At 37.1% G+C, this 20,894-nt stretch overlaps 1 protein-coding gene across 4 annotated transcripts in view; it reads right to left on the bottom strand.

Moving 5' to 3' along the window:
* Positions 1 to 20,894, bottom strand: part of TNNI3K (TNNI3 interacting kinase) — a 293,732-nt gene that overhangs the window by 142,942 nt on the left and 129,896 nt on the right. The window lies entirely within an intron of this gene.

Here is a 20,894-nt window from a genome sequence, read left to right as displayed (position 1 = left end):
GGCGCAGTCGGTTAAGTGTCCGACTTCAGCCAGGTCACGATCTCGCGGTCCGTGAGTTCGAGCCCCGCGTCAGGCTCTGGGCTGATGGCTCAGAGCCTGGAGCCTGTTTCCGATTCTGTGTCTCCCTCTCTCTCTGTCCCTCCCCCATTCATGCTCTGTCTCTCTCTGTCCCAAAAATAAATAAAAACGTGGAAAAACAAACAAACAAACAAACAAAAAGAATCTTTGTTATCACTGATTTGCAACATCTGGTGCAGTCCTGAATCTATAATCCATTTTTAGTAAACATATATTGATTGACTTTAATCACAAGAGAAGTTTTCTCCATTAGCTTAATGATAGTATTACCTTGAATCATATGATACTGTTGATATGCAACAATTTTTACCAAAAAAGGACAATTTCATATGGTTCAACCTAACAGATGAATTCACAAATCAATCAATAAATCAATATATTTTTGCTGTTTTTACCTCATATGATACTATGCAACAGGAGTAGAAATAGCCATTTTATGAGGATTTGTTACCTGACTCCTCTTGTTTTTTCATTCAAACTGACTTGTGTGTCTAGGCCAGCCTGAGATAGAAATTGCCTGGGACATTAATTTACATTTCTAGGTTTGAAAGAGCTATTTCAGATACTTGGACACCGGTAGCTCTCTACCATCTAAACTCACTTTCCCTTCTTCTTCCATCCTGATGGATGTATCATGTCTGTGTAAGGTGTTGTTTTTGTTTTTGTTGTTGTTGTTGTTGTTGTTGTTTTCTTAAAATAATTATGTGATATGCCAATCTAGAGAAATGCTTGTAAATACATTTTTTTCTTAACCTTTCAAATCCTTTCGGTGCTTACCTTTTTTACCCAGAAGCCTTTAGCATCCTACCTGTATCCCCCTCTAATTCATTATTTCTTTCTCCCCTCACTGTTTTAATTATCTGAGATATCATCTAGAATGAAAATGAAACTTGCCCTGCAATTCTGAGAATAAAAGAAATATAAAACCAGTGCCCACTCCCTTCCACCTTCACCTCACACCTTCCCCAGCACATTGTTTTCTGCTAATTGTCACAATAACAGGCATGCTGATTATTTATTTGCCACCTCTGCGAGGACTCCATGTTCGGTTTCTTCACAGTGCCCAGGGTGCTTGTGGAACAAAGGAACACAGCCATCTGAGGTTTGTATTTAAGCAGAAAATGTTCCCAAAATTCTAGATGCAAAATATGGTTTATTTTGTATTCCTGAAGACCCTTATGTACTGCCTGAATCTTAATTATACTTCCCAACATTTGCAAAATTAAAACCTCAAATTAAACATCTCATTAATGTAGCTCCTTTGCAATTTATCCATTTGTTTCAAAAACGATAAAGGGGGAAAATTATGCATTTTAGGAAGTACTTGGTCATAATACCAACTCACAGTTCTTTGAATGTCTCAGAAAATAGAAACTGCAAAGCCTGTTGTGGAGAGAGTGTGGAATAGAGGAAGTCAACCAAGTGAGTAAACATGAAATGGAGGATTATCCTTATTTGTGGAGAATCCATTCCAGCAAGAAATTGAATCAGGGACTTCTGCATCTAAAACAGTGGGGCTAGTGACAGAACCAGAGGGAAATGACTTTTTAGATGAGAAGTAGACTAGACTAAGGGCTATGAGACAGCACGGTCTAGTGGCCTGCGAAGTGCAGAGGATTCAGAGATTGGGGTTAAATCCCAGTTCTGTTACTTGCCAGGTTTAAGTAACTTATTGTAATTCAGCAGACTCACACAGAGTCCCTACTGCTGCCAGGCCCCCGAGCCAAGTGCAAGGACTTTGTTCACACAATTAGATGCTTCTATCTTGCAACATCAACTTTTCCTCTTACCGGATTATTCCATCAGCATGCACACATGCTCTAGTAGTTCCCATCTTTAAAAACCCTGCCTGACCCACAGACCCCTCTAGTTATAATCCAATTTCTCAGTTTCCTACTTCAAAACTTCTTGAAAAATTGGTCTCCACTTCCCTGCCTTCCATATCACCCCTAAGGTTTTAGAGAAGCAGTAAAGTAGTAAAGTCTCAACACTGGAGCCGGCCTAGATCCAGTCTAGGCTCAAATCCCAGCACTGTGAGGGCCAGTTATTGGGTGTCTCTGTGCCTCAACTTCCTTAACAGTAAAATGGAATAAAAACTGCATCTAATTCATAGTTGTACTGATCTCTTCCTGAGCTTTAGATTTTCATTTGCAACTGACTTCTTAAGGTCTTTTCTTAAATAGGCTCCTCAAATTTAAAATGGCCACAAAAGATCTCTTGATTTCTGTTTCCCAAATAATATCTCAAAAATGGCATTGAGTCCATTTTCTTTTTCCCTCATCTCCCATATGTATCTATCCACAACCTAGAAGACTCTACCTGCAACAAAACAAAACAAAACCAAAATAAAATCTACTGACATCTCTCCATCTCCACTGTTAACATTCTAGCCCAATTCACTTTTGTTTCTCACCTGGAACACTGCTATAGACTCTTGTTTTTTTGTTTTTTTGTTTTTAAATATATTTATTCATTATTGAGAGAGACAGTGTGAGTGGGAAATAAGCAGAGAGAGAGAGAGAGAGAGAGAGAGAGAGAGAGAGAGAGGGAGACAGGACCTGAAGCAGGCTCTGTGCTGACAGCAGCAAGCCAGATGCGGGGCTGAAACTTATGAACTGTGAGATCATGACCTGAGCCGAAGTTGGACGCTCAACTGACTGAGTCACCCAGATGCCCCACTACCATAGACTCTTAACTGCTTTCTTTGCCTCCACTCTTGCCCCATATTAATCCATTCTCTACAATACATTTAGAATATTCTATGTTAAAACCATTAATCTACTAAATGTAATCTTCAAAAAGGCAGGATCTGTTTTGGTAACTATAGTATCCCCAATGCGAAAGTGTTGGCATATATTATATGCTCTATAAATATTTGTTGAATGAATAAGTAAATCAGATAAAGTTTTTCTCCTGCTTGAACGTCTATCTCAGTGGCTTACTATCACATTCAAAATAAGACTTGAACTTCCAAATGGCCCATGTGCCATATATGAACTGGTTCTTGTTAAACTGAGATTTTATCTTCTATCATTCCTTCATTATCCAGTATGCTTCAGTCATCCTGGTCCTCTCTCTCTCTTCTCTCTCTCTCTCTCTCTCTCTCTCTCTCCCTCTCTCCCTCTCTCTCTCTCTCCCTCTCTCTTTCTGTGCATATCTTTGTTTTTCATTCTAACCAAGAAAGTTTTCATTTGCTGCCTTGTTTTTTCTCTAGAATCATATCACATCCATATCTTCATCAGGCTAGCTCCTTTGTAGTATTCAGATCTCAGCTCTACATATAAGCTTCTCACAGAGGCCTTCCAAGACCAACAGTCAAAATTAGTCCCTCCATCACCAATCACCTTCTATCACATCTATACATTTTAAAGCACATTTTTAATTATCTGAAATTATCTTGTTTATTTATCTTATTGTCTGCCTCCCCTCACCCCTTATCCACCTCTAATATGTATACTTCATGAGAACAGGAACTTTTGCCATCTTGTTTAATCCTGCATCTTCAGCACTGAACAGTATGTGGTACATAGTAGACATACAGTAAGTGTTGGTTGAATAAAGGAATGTCGATGTACAATGTTACCACTGCTACAAGATGAACTTCAGTGGAACTCAAAGAATACATCACTTTCACAAAGTCAGCTGAATCAGAAAGAATTCTGACAAACACTAATAGTACCCACTATTTTACCTGTAAAATTAGGAATATAAACGTGTTTGTAGTGACACAATCAAAGCAGCATATCTTAAAACGCATTCCAGGGAATATTATTTCCTCTGGAATGTTAATAGGCAAGTTGTAAATTGTCAAAGAAGTTGGTGAAATACTTTGCTGAAATTGAACAATTATTACAGAAGCTCTAATGGATTTTCTGCATCTCTAAATGTGGGAGGTAATAGTCAACCTTACCCAATCTTCTTCTTTCAGAAAGCTTTTTTCCATGGCGTATCTCAGTTGACTAGAATTTTGAAAAATATCCTTTAAGGAAAACACTGAATTAATGAATCCAGTATATATAGAGGTCATTATAATGCCCTCCTATTCTTCTTAAGCCTGTTCTTTTTAATTCTGAATAATGAGCATCCTATTATTCTGCTCTGCTAATGCTCTCCACTGTCCACTACCTTTCAAAGATCACTAGTATCATTATCCTCTCCCTAGACATCCTGGACTTTTTGAGATACCTGGCATTTCTGACATCTTATTTCTAAAATTTCTGCCTTTTTGCTTTATCTCTGTGACTATTCTTTTTTCTCTTCTCTAAAAGCTTCTCATCCAGGGGTCCTTGGGTGGCTCAGTCAGTTAACCATCTGACTCTTGACTGAAGCTCAGGTCATGCTTTCACATGGTTGTAAAATCAAGCCTTACGTTGGGCTGTGTTGACAGTGTGGAGCCTGCTGGGGATTCTCTCTCTCCTTCTCTCTGTGCCCTTCCTCTATGTGAATGTGCACATGCTCTCTCTCTTTCTCTCAGTATAAATCTTAAATATATAAACATTAAAAAAAATAAACGTTTTTCAACCTGTATCAGCTCTTACTTCCACTGCTGTTTCTATTTGTACTCTTTACATAAAGTCAATTAATCCCATAGGCATAGTTATCACCTCTTTGAAATATACAGCTAGCACTTTACAACTTCTAAAGATTCCAAGGCACTACTAGTCATTCAAGAAATAGATTTTGAGCATTTAATATTTATTAGGATCTATGCTTAGTGTAGTGGTACTAAGGTGAGCAGAACCAATTCTGATTAAAGGGACGTAAGTGTAAGGAAGGAAACAAGTGTCATTACACATCAAGGAAGTACCTATCCTGATCTAAGAGAAGTGGATTAGAAAAGGTGTCCAAAGGAAAGTAACATTCAGGCAATTTCCAAATGTCCTATACTGTATTCCCCACAATTTCCCATAAAGTAAAGATAATTATTTCACTACATTTAAAATACATATGGTTGAAATCAGTTTCAATCTTTGCATCTTACTGTGTGTATCACCATTTACTCAGCCACCCAGGCTGAAATTTTGGTATCTTTCTATCTTTTTTCCTCCTTCTCGATTTGGACCAGTTACCAGATTCAGTCAATTTCACCTCTACCACAGGTCTATAATGCTTACATTCCTTCACTTTCCCATTGCTACTGTCTCAGTGCAGACCCTTATCACTTCTAGCCTGAGCTATTTTAACTTTTTCCTAACCCATGGCAAATACTCTTGTAATAAGTCACTATAACATTGCCAGAGGGTTTTTTTTCTTTTTTTGAAAATTTATCTTATGATGGCGTGAGTCTGTAGTCCATTCTCTTGCCTGTTAGCTAACAATAAAGTAGAGCACACTCTCTCCATCCAACAATGTTCTCACAGAGGAATGGGTGCTTTCAGGATGGTTAAAGTTTGCATTAGTTGCCTGCTGCAGATAGCATGCAAATATCATGGATGGTAAACAAGAATTTCTAACAAGAACAGTAGCTCTTTCACTATCCTAGATTCCCAGCTGTTGCCCCATTTGAAAGACTGGAGGTGGGGAAACATCCCCGAGAGTTGCTTCCCAGGGCAATGTGGAGGTTTAGAATGGGATTCTATACCTATTATTTGATGGTATATTTTCCAAAGAATCAAAATAAAATAATAAAATACCCTGGAACTGTCCAAATATGAGAACAATTTCCTTTGTTCTTTTTTTTCCCAAATAAGTCAGAAGAACTAAGCTATGATTGAAAAAATTGACAAAAGTAGAATAGTGTCATTTTTCAAATTATCTATCTATAAATTCTTTTTGGTGATCCAATATTTCCTTTTTACTTAAGAAGATCTCAGGTGGCTGAGTTAAGACAAGTCCTTACATTGCAGAAGAGGAGAGGAGAGGGAGATTATTTGAGTGGGTTTGACTGTTAGAAGATACACATACACACACACACACACACATATATAATTTTAAGTTCAATTAACTTCTTATGTATATACATGTATATATAATGTGTATATACATGTATATATAATAAAAATAATATGTGTATATATAATAAAAATATATACATGTATACACATATACATGTGTATATTTTTTATTCTCAAGTTAGTTACCATACAGTATAGTCTTGGCTTCAGGAGTAGACCCCCATGATTCATAACTTACATATGACATGCAGTGCTCATCCCAACAAGTGCCTTCCTTAATGCCCGTTACCCATTTAATGCACCCACATCAACCCTCAGTTTGTTCTCCGTATTTAAGAGTCTCCAGTGATTTGAAGGGGCACATGTGCCCCAATGTTTTAGCAGCACTATCAACAATAGCCAAAATACAGAAAGAGCCCAAATGTCCAATGACTGATGAATGGATAAAGAAGGTGTGGTATATACACACAAAGAAATACTACTCGGTGATGAAAAAGAATGAAATCTTGCCATTTGCAACAACGTGGATGGAATTAGACTGTATGATGCTAAGTGAAGGAAGTCAGAGAAAGACAGATATCATATGATTTCAACCATAAGAAGGTATATTTTGAATATTGACCTTTTGGCTACCACTTTCTCTGCAGTGCCATTCCCTCTGCATGCTTTCTTCTTCCTCCTCTTCTTCCTTCTCTTCCTCTTCTTCTCTCTCTCTCACTTTTTTTTTCTTTCTCTCTCTTTATCATGATGATTGGTGGAGCTAAACAGCACATTATGACCATCAGGAGGAAGAATTTTTGTTGAGTGGGAGAGTGGGAAGATAGAGAAATAATTACTAAGCATTTTTTCCTTAGACATATTCTTTGTGGCCCTTATTTGTAGCAAAGATGTGAGAGTTGGGACTTTGATAACATACATTCAAATGGTTCTGGAACCATTTTCAGTGAAGGCACCAAGAACTAATATTTATTGAATGTCTACTATGTGCCAGACACTGCTATGAGGTAGATACTATCCCTATTTTATAAATGAAGAAAATGATGTTTAGAAATAAGTTGTCAACCATTAGAGCATTAGGGAGTGGCATAGCTTGGATTAAGTCTTAATATTTGACTTGAAAGTGCAGTCTTTTCTGCCATAACTAGGATGCATTCTCTCTGATACAACCAGGGCTCTGAAAACTGCTATGACAATTCTTAGTGTCTGCAATGTTGGCCAAAACCTATAGAAACTTCTTTTATAAGAAATGATACTGGAAACTAGTACGGGAAAGCCAAACCTAACTTTTGGGAGAAAAGCTTCAGTTCCAGAAGTCTCAAAGGTTTTCTTTTTTTTTTTTTGCAACAAATCCTAGTTGTAAGAGTTCACCTCCGAAGTGGAAACTTTTTTTATACAAAGTTTTGTAAACTTGCTGGTTATACAAGCACTTGACCAATCTAGGACTTTAATAGTACTCCACTGATGAAATGCTCAAAATAAAATGTTAAATTGTTAAATTTAGTTAACAACATCAAAAATGTTAAAATGTCAAAATGTTAAATTTAATTAACTTTTTGTTTGTTTGTTTCTTTCACCTAGAGTATATTCTCCTTAGTTCTCACTACTGTAGGTTCTATTTACCAACCATACAAACATAGTTTTCCTTAAAAAATTTCTGAAAAAAATATGTAGCAAAATAGAAAAAAATATATAAACTAGTTTTAATCTCCAATTACTGAGACATTTGAAAAAAGGAGGTAAGATTATAAAGCCAGAAAATCCAGCTTCCTTCATTGCTTGTTTATTTTTGTAGCAAAAACTATTAAATGTGTTTGCTAAATTAAAAGAATACATATAGATGACATATACTGTGTAGCTTTTCTATATGAATTTTAACATTCACAATAAACAAATGGCTCTCTGAAATGTCTAAAGCTGCCTTGTCCTGACAATGAGTAGAAATGCTTAGCATCCAGTTAAATTTAGAAAATAAGCTACTGCTCAAATGAAAACCATCTGAACTATACCTTTCTGAATCACTTATAGTCATCAAGAAAAAAATGCAATTTATCACAAATACCTTCACTGTGTTTACTGTTGAAAGTTGAACATTCTCTTTGCTCATTTCCTTCTGTCAACTAAATTTGGATTGTCCAATCCAATTTTTTGAATTTGGGCTAAACTGACCCCAAATCGGAGTGCAATGGGAACATTTTCCACAGACCAGTTACTTGATATATACTTTTTAATTTAATTTGTTGAGACTTATATAGAGATGCTCTACAAGGCTCATTTTGAAGAGGGAGTCTAATCATATATTTCTTGGACATGACTTATGTTGTTTATGCTATCTCACTTCTCTGAACTTGAATGTAAATTAATTAATTCATTGTATCTTTTCTGAGTTACAGCATCAAAATTCATTAGATTCCATAGACCTACTCTTGTAAATGACATTTGGAAGATGGAAAAAGCCATTCTAGCCGAAGCCTCCTGATCCACAGATCCATGCTGTGTTATCTAGCAGCACATCACTTTTAATCAACTTAGTGATATTAGGGTAGCTTTTCCTTTTTCACATGTTGTATTTGCCAGTTTGCAATTTTTCAGAGCTAATGTTTCCAACCCACCAGTTTTTTGATGATATGTAAACAATCTGGGCCTTTTCTTTGCCATTCAATGCAAAGAATGCACTTTCACATTTGGCTGAGGAGTAGATCCCCATACTGAATGCCATTGCACCAGACTGAACCAGCAAAAGTGAATAGAGGGTAGGTGCAGAGTCTCAAGGACGCTTTCTCATCTTCTTCCCTGTCAATGTCTACGGTCCTTTGACTAAAAACTAACGTTTGCAGACAGCCAACTTAACCTCAGTACAATACAGATTTGTATTCAGTGATGTCATCTGAGTAAACCTTTTTTCTTCCAGTTCAGCTATGTTGATTCTTCTCCTTTAGCTGGAATTGGTTTCGATATTCTCAAGCGAGATTATTTGGCAAATGATTATTTCTCCTTTTTAAGGTTTTCAAAAGAACAATACCTTTCATTCATGATTAGAAAGGCGCCAATTCGTATTACGTTATATATTTCTTTTTAAAGATTTCATTTTTTATATTTACCATTTGTATTAGACAAATTCCTTGTATCCACATTAGAAGAAAGAACTCGTCCATTTAAAGACAGCAATTCAATGAGTTTTAACAGATGTATACTCCTGTGAAACTACCACCTCAATCAAGATACAAACCATTTGTGTCACCCCAGTAGGATTCTTAACCACCCTTTCAGTTCATTCCTCCTAGTCCAGCCCTAGGAAACCACTGATCTGCTTAAAATGTTTATTTATTTATTTTGAGAGAGAGAGTGAGGGAGAGAGAGAATTCCAAGCAGGCTCTGTGCTGTCAATGCAGAGCCTGCCATGGGGCTCTAACCCATGAACTAGAATCAAGAACTGGGCGCTTAACCGACTGAACCACCCAGGTGCCCTATGATCTGCTTGTTGATGCCAGAGATTAGTCTGCATTTTTTAAAATTGTACAAAATTAGATCTTATGGTATATATTCTTTTATGTGTGCTTTATTTGACATGGCATAAGTTGAATATAGACAGAGAATGCTGACCATATTTGAATAAATGGTTGGGATAATTCCAATCAATTAGGGAGTGAACAGTAACTGAGAAGTGAAAAGGATGACTTAGGTATTTGTGTTAAAGAAACCAAAGAAAATTTTTAAAAAATATATAAATAGGAGACATAATATATTTGTGCTGTTGAAACCACAAAAAATATTTTAAAAAAGGAATATAAATTCTTGCCAGAGAGTAACTTCTGGGTCAGCTAAAAATTAAAACTTTTCCATTAAGGCATACAATAATCACTGTATTTAAGAAGCTGAGCATCAACATAAAGCAAAATTGTGAAATGATTAATTTAGACATAAAAATATAACAAGTTCAAGAAATGTCGCCACTGGTTTTTCAGGTTCACCTGAATCTGATTTTAGCTCCCACGTACTCTTTTCAGAGGATATTTAAATAATTTGACTGTGACAAGCCAAACAGTTTTGAGACCTCATTGAAAGTCAAATGAAAACATTAATCAAATGCAAAAATATTCTAGTCAGGCACAGAAATGCTGCAGGTTAGAAAATAAAAATGTTGCCTGTGAGAAGGAAAATCAATCAATTCAGAAAAAGCAGGTATTGGTTCGAATCTACATAGTCAGTAGTGACTAGAAATCACTAGAATTTCAGAGGATTATATTTTTTCTAAAGAATCATCAGATAGTCTTGGGCTATGTCTACATTGCAAAATCAGTTTGTTTGGCTAACTTTTCACCTGAGTAAATTAGAAAATCACAGCAGTCAAACAACTGATCATATCTTTTTTTCTCACTGTCTCCACTGTGTTTTTGGACAGGCTTTAGTGACCAGCATACAAATAATTATAGCACAAAACAGCTAGGTAAGTGACTTGTGGAATAGCAGTCTTAATTGAGTAAAAGAATAACTTTCATATTATTAAATGCCACTAAATTGTTTAATATTAAGTGAAAACAACCTTTTAATTTCAGCTATGAATTCATAATCTATGCCTTCCTTGGTGAGGCAATCTAACAAATATTGCTTTGCTATTCAATCAGAGTTACTCCTGGTTTGTGATTAAATGGCTTTATATCCCTATGTTTTGGATAACTATAGATACAGGTGACTATATAGTATAAGTAATGACCTTAGTCTGTCACTTACCATCTGTATCACAATTTCTTTGTCTCTTTAAGCCCTTTTTTATCTGTTCATTTTTTTTATTTAATTTTTTTAAGTGTGTGTTTATTTTTGAGAGAGAGAGACAGAGTGCAACCTGGAGAAGGACAGACAGAAAGGGAGACACAGAATCTGAAGCTGGCTCCAGGCTCTGAGCTGTCAACACAGAGCCCAATGGGGGGCTCGAACTCACAAACCACAAGATCATCACCTGAGCTGAAGTCAGACACTTAACTGACTGGGCCATCCAGGCTCCCCAGTCTTTATCTGTTTAAAAAAGACAATTTACACTGCAGTGCCTGGGTGACTCAGTTGGTTAAGCATCAGACTTCGGCTCAGGTCTGCTCTCAGCACAGAGCTGGGTTTGGATCCTTTGTCTCCTTCTCTCTCTGCCCTTCCCCCACTTGCATGCACACTCTCTCTTTCTCTCTCTCTCTCTCTCAAAAATAAATAAATCAACTTTAAAAAAGATACAGGGTTATGAGTATTTAATAAACTAATACATATGAAACACTGAGAGCAATGCCTGGCACAAAGAAATTGTGCCATTAATGATACTTTCATATTCCTTGAAATGCTATTAATTAATTCATGCATTTGAAAAATATTAAGTGAACTTTTATTAGGATCAAATGGTACAAAATCCACAGCCCCAGTCCTAATTAAGCCTCATGTGTAGTAGGGAATACATGCAAATACATGACCAATTTCCATAGAGTGCTATCCTGAGATAAGCAAGAGTAGGGTAAGCTGTGGGAATATACGAGTGGGCTTCCTGGAGGAGGGAATAGAAATTACTTAGAAGAAAAGTGATACTGGAGGAAGACAGAGAAACAGCAATGAGGGGAAGTAGGGAAGGAGGTAGGGCAGGGGTGGATGCTTCCATCAGAGCAAACAGTATGTGTTAAAGCCTATATTTTTTTTAAATTTAGCTTTTTAGGGGGCGCCTGGATGGCTTAGTCAGTTGAGCGTCTGACTTCAGCTCAGGTCATGATCTCACAGCTCATGAGTTTGAGCCCCGCATCAGGGTCTGTGCTGACAGCTTGGAGCCTGGAGCCTGCTTCAGATTCTGCGTCTCCCTCTCTCTCTATCCCTAACCCACTCACATTCTATCTCTGTCTCTCTCAAAAATAAATAAACATTAAAAAAATTTTTAAAAATTAACTTTTCAGATGGAGACTACAGATGCAATTCAACTGACAAAGACAAAAAAAAAAAGATTAAAAAACCCCTCAAACTTTGTTTTCTGTCTACTGCTTACAGTGCTAGAGAACAAGCTTGGCAAATAACAGCTCTTTAGCCTCATATTTAAGAACCAAAAAAGAAGAAACTTTGTCAAACCCAGAAGAGGTTAATAACAGTTCAATGCTAAAATATCTGTCCTTAAGGCCAACCATATCTCAATAGAAGGATACTCAGAGTGTCTTTCTCATTCTTTGTACTAAATGGAAAAAAAAAATTAAAGAAAGAGAAAGAATTAGAAGAAGCATGTAATCAATCCTTTCCTTTACAAATCCCAGCAATTCAGGAGACTGCCAGCAGCTAAGTCTTTCAGGGACCACAGACAAGAAAAAGCCTATTAAAATGTGCCCCATTCCCAAAGAAAGGGTCACTCAAGATCCTCAGACCCTTAACTCTGAATAGACTTAATGAAAGCCAACTGCTATTTTAAGAATTTAGAAGGGGATTTCCCTCCCCAAAGAAAAGAAGCCAGACATCATCAATGCTCTAACACTGTTTCATCTATGGCACCAGGCATTGCTTTTCACTAACTTTCTGTAGGTTGTTAAAGCCATTAAATAAGGGTTTAGTGACTGAGAATACAGCTCATCACATACAAGGCTTAAAATATAATTGATACAAAGACCAGCCCTCCAGGAGTAAAGAGTTCTAATCATTCTGTGAGGCTTGTATGCTCTGTTCCCATGCTGGTCAAGGTAATACTAAGCCTTTCTGAAAAGGAGTGTGTTGTTCTCCACACCAGTTAGTAACCACAACAGTTTTCAACTTCAGTTGGAAGAAGATAATCCAATTACCCTACAAATAGTACAGATCCAGTAGCTGGATACAAAATGAGTTTTACTCTAAGACTTTCTGGCAACTCAGTTTCATGTGATTAATAAAAATGATATATGGGTTTCTCTTGTAGAACCTTTCTCTAGAGTTCTTCATGTAACATTGTGCTGACACCCCTATCAATTGCAAGGATATCTCTGTGGACAGGTACGCATTAGACATCATTATCATCTGCAAATGAGAAACTTGAGGCAGAAAGAAGTCAAGTGACATGACAACAGTGTCACAATAAGAATAGGAATAGAAATGAGAAAAATGATTGTCTCCTGTGAATCAAGAAAGATATGATGGGATGAATCCTTCCTTTTCTCTATTGAAGGAAGGGCAGAACAACACTTTCACTGCTAATTTTGAAAACATTCCGTCCTTTTCGGGCGCCTGCGTGGCGCAGTCGGTTAAGCGTCCGACTTCAGCCAGGTCACGATCTCGCGGTCCGTGAGTTCCAGCCCCGCGTCAGGCTCTGGGCTGATGGCTCGGAGCCTGGAGCCTGTTTCCGATTCTGTGTCTCCCTCTCTCTCTGCCCCTCCCCCGTTCATGCTCTGTCTCTCTCTGTCCCCAAAATAAAATAAAAAACATTGAAAAAGAAAATAAAAAAAAACAAACAAACATTCCGTCCTTTTCTTACAGCGCTCTTTGTAATGAAAAGGAAAATTGCTGAATAGAGTCATTAGGTGAACTCACTGGGCATAGAGAAGAAAAGCTACCTAACACTACATAGATGCTCCACAAATCCTCTACCAAACCAGAACTTCTCCTACTTGACGTTTTTGCTTGGCATGATCTCTGGGATGTGCCTTGGATGAAGCTTCCCCTTCTCTGCCATTATATTCACCAACAAATGATTGTTGAGTCATCGAATGGCTGGTGTTTAAATTGTATGCTTAAATTTTGTGAATGAGGTATAGGAAGAAGATTTACCAAGAAGGGTCTTGGATAATTAAATAACGCCCTCCAACCTTTAGCTGTTCTGTTCCAGACCTGCATCTGCCTAAGGGGAGTGTCAGAATCCCTGTTGCAAATCTGAACCATGCAGTGATACAGGATTAGAATTCCCTGGTCCTTCTTCATATATAGTAAGAGATCTACAGTTAAACCCATCCAGTTATCTCCTAGATCTTAATGACAAGAAGAAATTAGCCATCTGAGATATTATAATCAAAGTTTATAGTGATACAATCAAAGGGAGAGACAGGCCTTTAAAAACATTTAATTCAGTAAATAAACTTCACCATCAAGAATATTAAGTAGTGAAAATACGCTTTCAGAAAAATAAAGAAGAAAAATAATGATAATAATAGCTAATGTATTTTCTCATTTAAACTCAATACAATATACATTATTATTACCACCTCATAAATTAGAAAACTGGTTTTTACACAAATTGTCCAAGGACACAGATGAGGTGTTACAGAGGTGGTATTTGAACCTGCACCGTCTGGCTCCATAGCCTGTACTCTCAATTGGTTCATCCTATAGCCTTCCAGTAGGGTGGGAAACCATACCAACATAGATTCCCAGAAATGGGAATACTGACATTATCTGAAAAGTTGCTTCCTCCCAAGAGTGACAGGGAAAATTTTGAAATAAAAATTGTTAAACAAGACAAGGAAATTTACAATTACCTGCATCTCTTTTTCAAGGCAAAATACAACGTATAGTTATTGGAAATTCAATCAATGGGAAAAGAAATACCCACCTATTAAGATTGTTTCTGCTTTATTAGCTAGAAATTCTGGCTCTGGGTCCCTAGTTGGGTTGCACTCAATTAAATTCCAGGATCTTAAAAACACAACAACGTAAATGAATCTCAGCAAGCAAGGGTTGAAAATGATGAACTGAGAAATGCACAGATAACCACAAGGCAGCATTAATATCATTATTGAAAGGTTAGCTGCTCAGGAAATCGACAAGGTGCCAAGAGGGCACTCACAGTGCCTCCCAAGAAATGAGAGCAGAGAAGAAACGAGGCTGAACAGAGCAAAGCCTTTGTTGACATTTTCAAAAGCTGACTTTATACAGGCCGTATCCCTGAAGAATGGAAAATGGCAATATAAGGAACCAGTAACACTAGAAAATTGCAGGCCAGTAAGTTCACCACCAGTCACAGGGAAGCATTTGAAAGGTTTTAGAGGATCAAGAGGGGGCATCACCTCTACTCTTCCAAGGTCAGCCCTGGGCTGAGAGAAGGTAACACTGTTACAGGAAAAGCACTCCTGTCTCCCTGACTTTGGGAATTCTCAGGGAATAGCTGTGTTGTATTATGGAAAGAGGCAACAGAATGGATGACTTCATCACAAAATGCTCAGGAATAAGAAATCCTGAGGCCAGGTTCCAGAGTGATTCAAAAGTGAATTCTGGCATCACAGAATTCCTGTTTTCAGTCAAACCCTTTCTGTGTTATTATACACACAGATACATTTGTTTTGTACACACACAATCTTGTGTAGTGTTTCAAATGGCATATGGTGGCTTAGAACCCATCTCTATAATGTAAATGTGAGATTCAGTGATTTATCTGACTGGGACCATTGAGGCCAAGATTCTGATGAAAGCAAGCAAGAGATGACAGGTTTGACTAGGTTTGTGTGAACAATATGATAGTGTGAACAGAATGGATGAGTTTTCCTTTGACTTAAATATACCGTTTTAATTTAAAGGGAGTGTGTGTCTAAGGGAATTTACTTAATGGGGTGTTAAGTAAGAGCACTATTTTTAGAATTAGTGGATGTAGCCAAAATTAAATGAGACGTTCTAATGGAGGCAGCTGAGAAAGGAAGAACATTTTAACTGGCCCTGGGAGGGAACTTTAGCTATTTCCATTGGAGTACAAAGAGAGGACAACTCAGGACTAAAGGACATTCTAGAAGTGGAGCAGGAGAGACGGAGGGGCCTGCTATTTTAATTCAGAATGAGGAACCTGAACCAAAATGAAATGTGATAGGAATGTTTGGGACACTGCCTCTGGGAACCGTGGCAATCAGGTGAGGAGGCAGGGATGAATCTACATTCAGAGGAGATGAGGACAAGTTGGATTGTGAAATCTCTATTTAAATAATAGGTAGGAACTTGAGAGTCCGAGGGAACTCTCTGAAAGTTTGTGTAGCTGAGGACAGGCAGATTGACTTTAAATGGAGACTGAGAATGTCAGAAATGGAAATTATGACTGAACATCAGCACCTGAATGGAGTTCATAAACACCATTAGAGTAATTTGTAGAATTAAATAGTTAAGGAATGCTTTCTGCTGGATATGGTACAATAAGGTTCTCTGGATAGAGTGATGATAGTCCTTCTGTGTTTTAATTTTCACTCTTAAAGGAAAATGTGTGTGCATGTTTTAATTGACACAGAGCACATGGAATTTACTTCTGTTTCCAATTTGTATAGTCTATTCCATACTATTGTATCTCATTACAGTACATGTTTTGCTCTCGAACCATGTTTTGATTCAGGGACATATGTCTCCACACTCCCAAAGCTATTCTCATATCTTCAATGTAACCAACAAAAGTAAGTGAAAAGAACTGTTTCAAAATTAACTCATACGTAATATGCTTTATTAAATAGCTTTTGGTATACTTCCTGATTAGTGGTATTAGTTTATAAATTGTGTAATTGTATTCATAAAAAATATTTAGCATGCAATTAACATTATATTAGTGCAATTGATTCATGCAAATTTAGACCAGGCTTCTCAATTATTATCTTTACCTAAAACCTAGTAACCCTAGTAAAAATTATTATCACTAGTGCAAATAGGGCGAAGGTAGCACGGACTATGGGCTGCCCATGAAAATTCATTCCCTCTTCTTCTGGACACATAAGTAAGACATGGCCATGTGACTGAGCTCTAGCCAATGAGATGTAACTCAAAGTGATGCATGACATTGCAATGCCTGGCCTGTAAAACATTTCATGCGTGTCTCACATACCCTTGTCTCATTTTTGCTCACATGAATGGAGATGACCTCAAAGGAGACTCTGGAAGCCACATGTTTAAAATGGGTCTTACTTGCTTACACCATTCACAAAAACAAACTCAAAATGGATAAAGGACCTGAATGTGAGACAGGAAACCATCAAAACCCTAGAGGAGAAAGCAGGGAAAAACCTCTCTGAACTCAGCCGCAGCAATTTCTTACTTGACACATCCCCAAAGGCAAGGGAATTAAAAGCAAAAATGAACTATTGGGACCTCATCCAGATAAAAAGCTTCTGGACAGCAAAGGAAACAATCAAGAAAACTGAAAGGCAACCAACAGAATGGGAAAAGATATTTGCAAATGACATATTGGACAAAGGGCTAGTATCCAAAATCTATAAAGAGCTCACCAAACTCCACACCCGAAAAACAAATAATCCAGTGCATAAATGGGCAGAAAACATGAATAGACACTTCTCTAAAGAAGACATCCAGATGGCCAACAGGCACATCAAAAGATAATCAATGTCGCTCCTCATCACGGAAATACAAATCAAAACCACATTCAGATATCACCTCACGCCAGTCAGAGTGGCCAAAATGAACAAAACAGGAGACTATAGATGCTGGAGAGGATGTGGAGAAACGGGAACCCTCTTGCACTGTTGGTGGGAATGCAAACTGGTGCAGCTGCTCTGGAAAACAGTGTGGAGGTTCCTCAAAAAATTAAAAATAGACCTACCCTGTGACCCAGCAGTAGCACTGCTAGGAATTTACCCAAGAGATACAGGAGGACTGATGCATAGGGGCAGTTGTGCCCCAATGTTAATAGCAGCACTCTCAACAATAGCAAAATTATGGAAAGAACCTAAATGTCCATCAACTGACAAATGGATAAAGAAATTGTGGTTTATATACACAATGGAATACTATGTGGCAATGAGAAAGAATGAAATATGGCCCTTTGTAGCAACGTGGATGGAACTGGAGAGTGTTGTGCTAAGTGAAATAAGTCATACAGAGAAGGACAGATTCCATATGTTTTCACTCCTATGTGGATCCTGAAAAACTTAACAGAAGACCATGGGGGAGGGGAAGGAAAAAAAATGGTTAGAGAGGGAGGGAGCCAAAACAGAAGAGACTCCTAAAAACTGAGAACTAACTGAGGGTTTATGGGGGGTGAGAGAGGGGTGGGTGGGTGATGGGTATTGGGAAGGGCACCTGTTGGGATGAGCACTGGGGGTTGTATGGAAACCAATTTGACAATAAATTTCATATTAAAAAAATAAAAAAAAAATGAAAAATAAAAAACAAATAAAAAAATGGGTCTTGAGTGACTTCATGGAAAGGTGCCACACCAACAACCTATTTATTCACATAATCAAGATACACACTTCTATTGTTTTCGGACCATTATCCATTTTTTTAGTCTATTATTGTAGCAGATAATACCCTAACAAATTCAGATTTCATCTTAGAAAACTGAATAGTTTAGTGTTTTTTTTCCCCTATTACTCAAAGCAGTAATGAAATGCACAGAGATCGCTTTAAAAATTAATCTGGAAATCTGAACTCACATTATATTTTTGGACAAAAACATTTCAGAACTACTGGTACCCCTTTAACCCTGAGGCCCTAAGTTCTAAGGCATCTATTGTAGGTAATGAATACATTTCTCGTCTATGTAACTCGGATGGTATAGCTATGTCTCATCCTTGGGAGAATTAAGAAAATTGTCCCTCAAATCATTTCCATAGGGCTTAATTCCTTCAGGATTCCAGTTGAGAAAGGCTGGAAGCCTTACAAAAACATGCAAATGTGTATGCTTATATGTGTATTGATACATAATACAAGACACAATTTATATGAGTCTTTATCCTTCTATGTGTGAATTGATTTATTATATATAGTTCTGTATTCTTCCAGAGTTTATAGTCTTGAATACTCATATCACCTGTGTGTACTGCAATTGTCCAATATCGAAACTTATACTTCTGTTTTGGCTGCCTTTGAAGATTCTACACTCCTGGGAACTTTTTAGTATTAACCATAAATTAGAAATTAGATGTTCCAGAGTACCTTAAGTATACATAGCACAACTCCTATGGAAACTGCTCGGTCTTGGGATCTACTCTATGTTGTAGGTATCATGGGCCTTTGGACTCAGTCTTTTGCATTCATTATTAAATAGATGAATGAATGAATGAATGAATGAATGAATGAATGAATGATTATACTGTACTTTGGGCAATTATTCTCAAAACATTTAGAATTCTGCTATGAATTAATTCCTCAATATTCCCACTCCACTCTGGCAGCAGAGAAGGGTGAGACTGTATGGCAAATGGTTAGTGTAATTGTCATGAGACTTGAAGGTTGTTCTCAAAGGTTGAATCACCAGGGGTGCTCTATAAAAATATGGTAACTGGGCCCCACCTCTGGAAATTCTGATGAAAGAAGCATCAGGTTTTTGTTTTTGTTTTTAAAGTTCTCCCACAGTTTCTAATGTGCAGCTGGGGTTGAGAAAACTGTTAGGACAATATTTCCCCTTCTTGTTTGATCATAAGAATTAGCTGGTAATCTTGTTTAAAAGTATGGATTCTTAGGCCCATTTTAGGACATTCTCAATCTGTGCCTTTAAAGGAGGAGTCTTTGAATTTTTGTTTTTTAATTTTTTTTAAATGTTTTAATTTACTTTGAGAGGCAGAGCACAAGTGGGGGAGGGGCAGAGAGAGGGAGACACAGAATCCAAAGCAGGCTCCAGGCTCTGAGCTGTCAGCACAGAGTCGGATGTAAGGCTCAAACTCATGAATCGCAAGATCATGACCCCAGCCGAAGTCAGACACTTAACCAACTGAGCCACCCAGGCACCCCTTGTTTTTTTTATGAGGGTCCCAGATGATGCTTATGATAGGGAAATTTGGGAAAATACTTCATTAGCTTCCAAGCTCTTCTAGAAAAAAAATGCTAAGGGCTATCATTCTCAGCTGTATCCCTAGGCATAGCACAGACTCTGGTTCATATTAAGCACTCAAGTATTCATATTAATTAATTTATTCATTCCACTTTGAAAGTGGAAATGGATGAGAAAATTTTGACAAAATTTAAAATGTCACTGTGACCGGTTTAATACTAGAGAATTACAAAGTAGAGTTATGAAGGATTTCATGAGTTTCAGTGGATTCTCTTTCATGATCTACTATAATTATTGCACTGTAATCAATTGGTTTGCATTTAGAACTTCAGAATTCTTTGCAAGGTAATATTTGCCAGTGAATATTAAACTCTACATAACCACTTATTGGGAAAATCACCAGGGAAAGGCATAGCTGAGAGTAGACTATAAGAACTAAGGAATACCACTGTACCCAACAGTTCAGTAGTTAGAAGAAACTGTTAACAATTCATTTATTCGTACTTGACTGAGTTTTTTTCAATGCAAGGCTTTTATATGTGTATTCAATTGAAAGACATATCCACACATCAGCTTAAAAACAATTATTAAACATTTTTTACCAATAATTTTTTCTCTCATGCTTTTTGAAACCTTCACAAATTTAGTTAAATGTGATCTTCAAAATTAACCTTCTTTTAGCCTTTACCAGCTTTGTCAGTTTATAGTATCTGTCATTATTCATAAGTTGGCTGTTTTTAAATTGTCATTAATTATTTTCCTTTATTGATACCCAAATAAGCTGACACTCAAAAATCAATAGTAGTCTTTCTCAGATGTAGACCTACACCCCCAACTAATTACTTGTGTTACATAAAAAGAAATATTGATATGTATGAGAATATTGTAGAGTATTTTCCATCTTCTACATATAAGGGAACAAGTGAAGGGTTAATAGCAATAGCAAATGTCATTTGTATAGTGCTTCACAGTTTACAAAATGCTTTGATATACATATCTCATGGGAGTACAATGGCTGCTCTATGAAATATCACTATTTCATTGCATACAGTGTTGTTATATATACTTATACAGGGGAAAAGACCATTCATTTGATCCATATATGTTTGCAATGATATTTTGGTTTCAATGTTAAACAATTTGGAAAATGTACTTTTCCAAGGAAACACAGAGAGCTGTTTGTATTCAGTAAAAAGGCTCAAAGCCGTTAGCTGTAAACCGTGCTTTGCAAGCTCCAATGCTGCAAAATGAATGTATAAATTGGGCCA

The sequence above is a fragment of the Puma concolor genome, chromosome C1 (assembly GCF_028749965.1).
Source record: "Puma concolor isolate L17-30 chromosome C1, mPumCon1.1.hap2, whole genome shotgun sequence".
Classification (NCBI taxonomy): domain Eukaryota; kingdom Metazoa; phylum Chordata; class Mammalia; order Carnivora; family Felidae; genus Puma; species Puma concolor.
The sequence above is the reverse complement of the archived record's forward strand: the minus strand, read 5'-3'. Positions and strand labels throughout refer to the sequence as shown.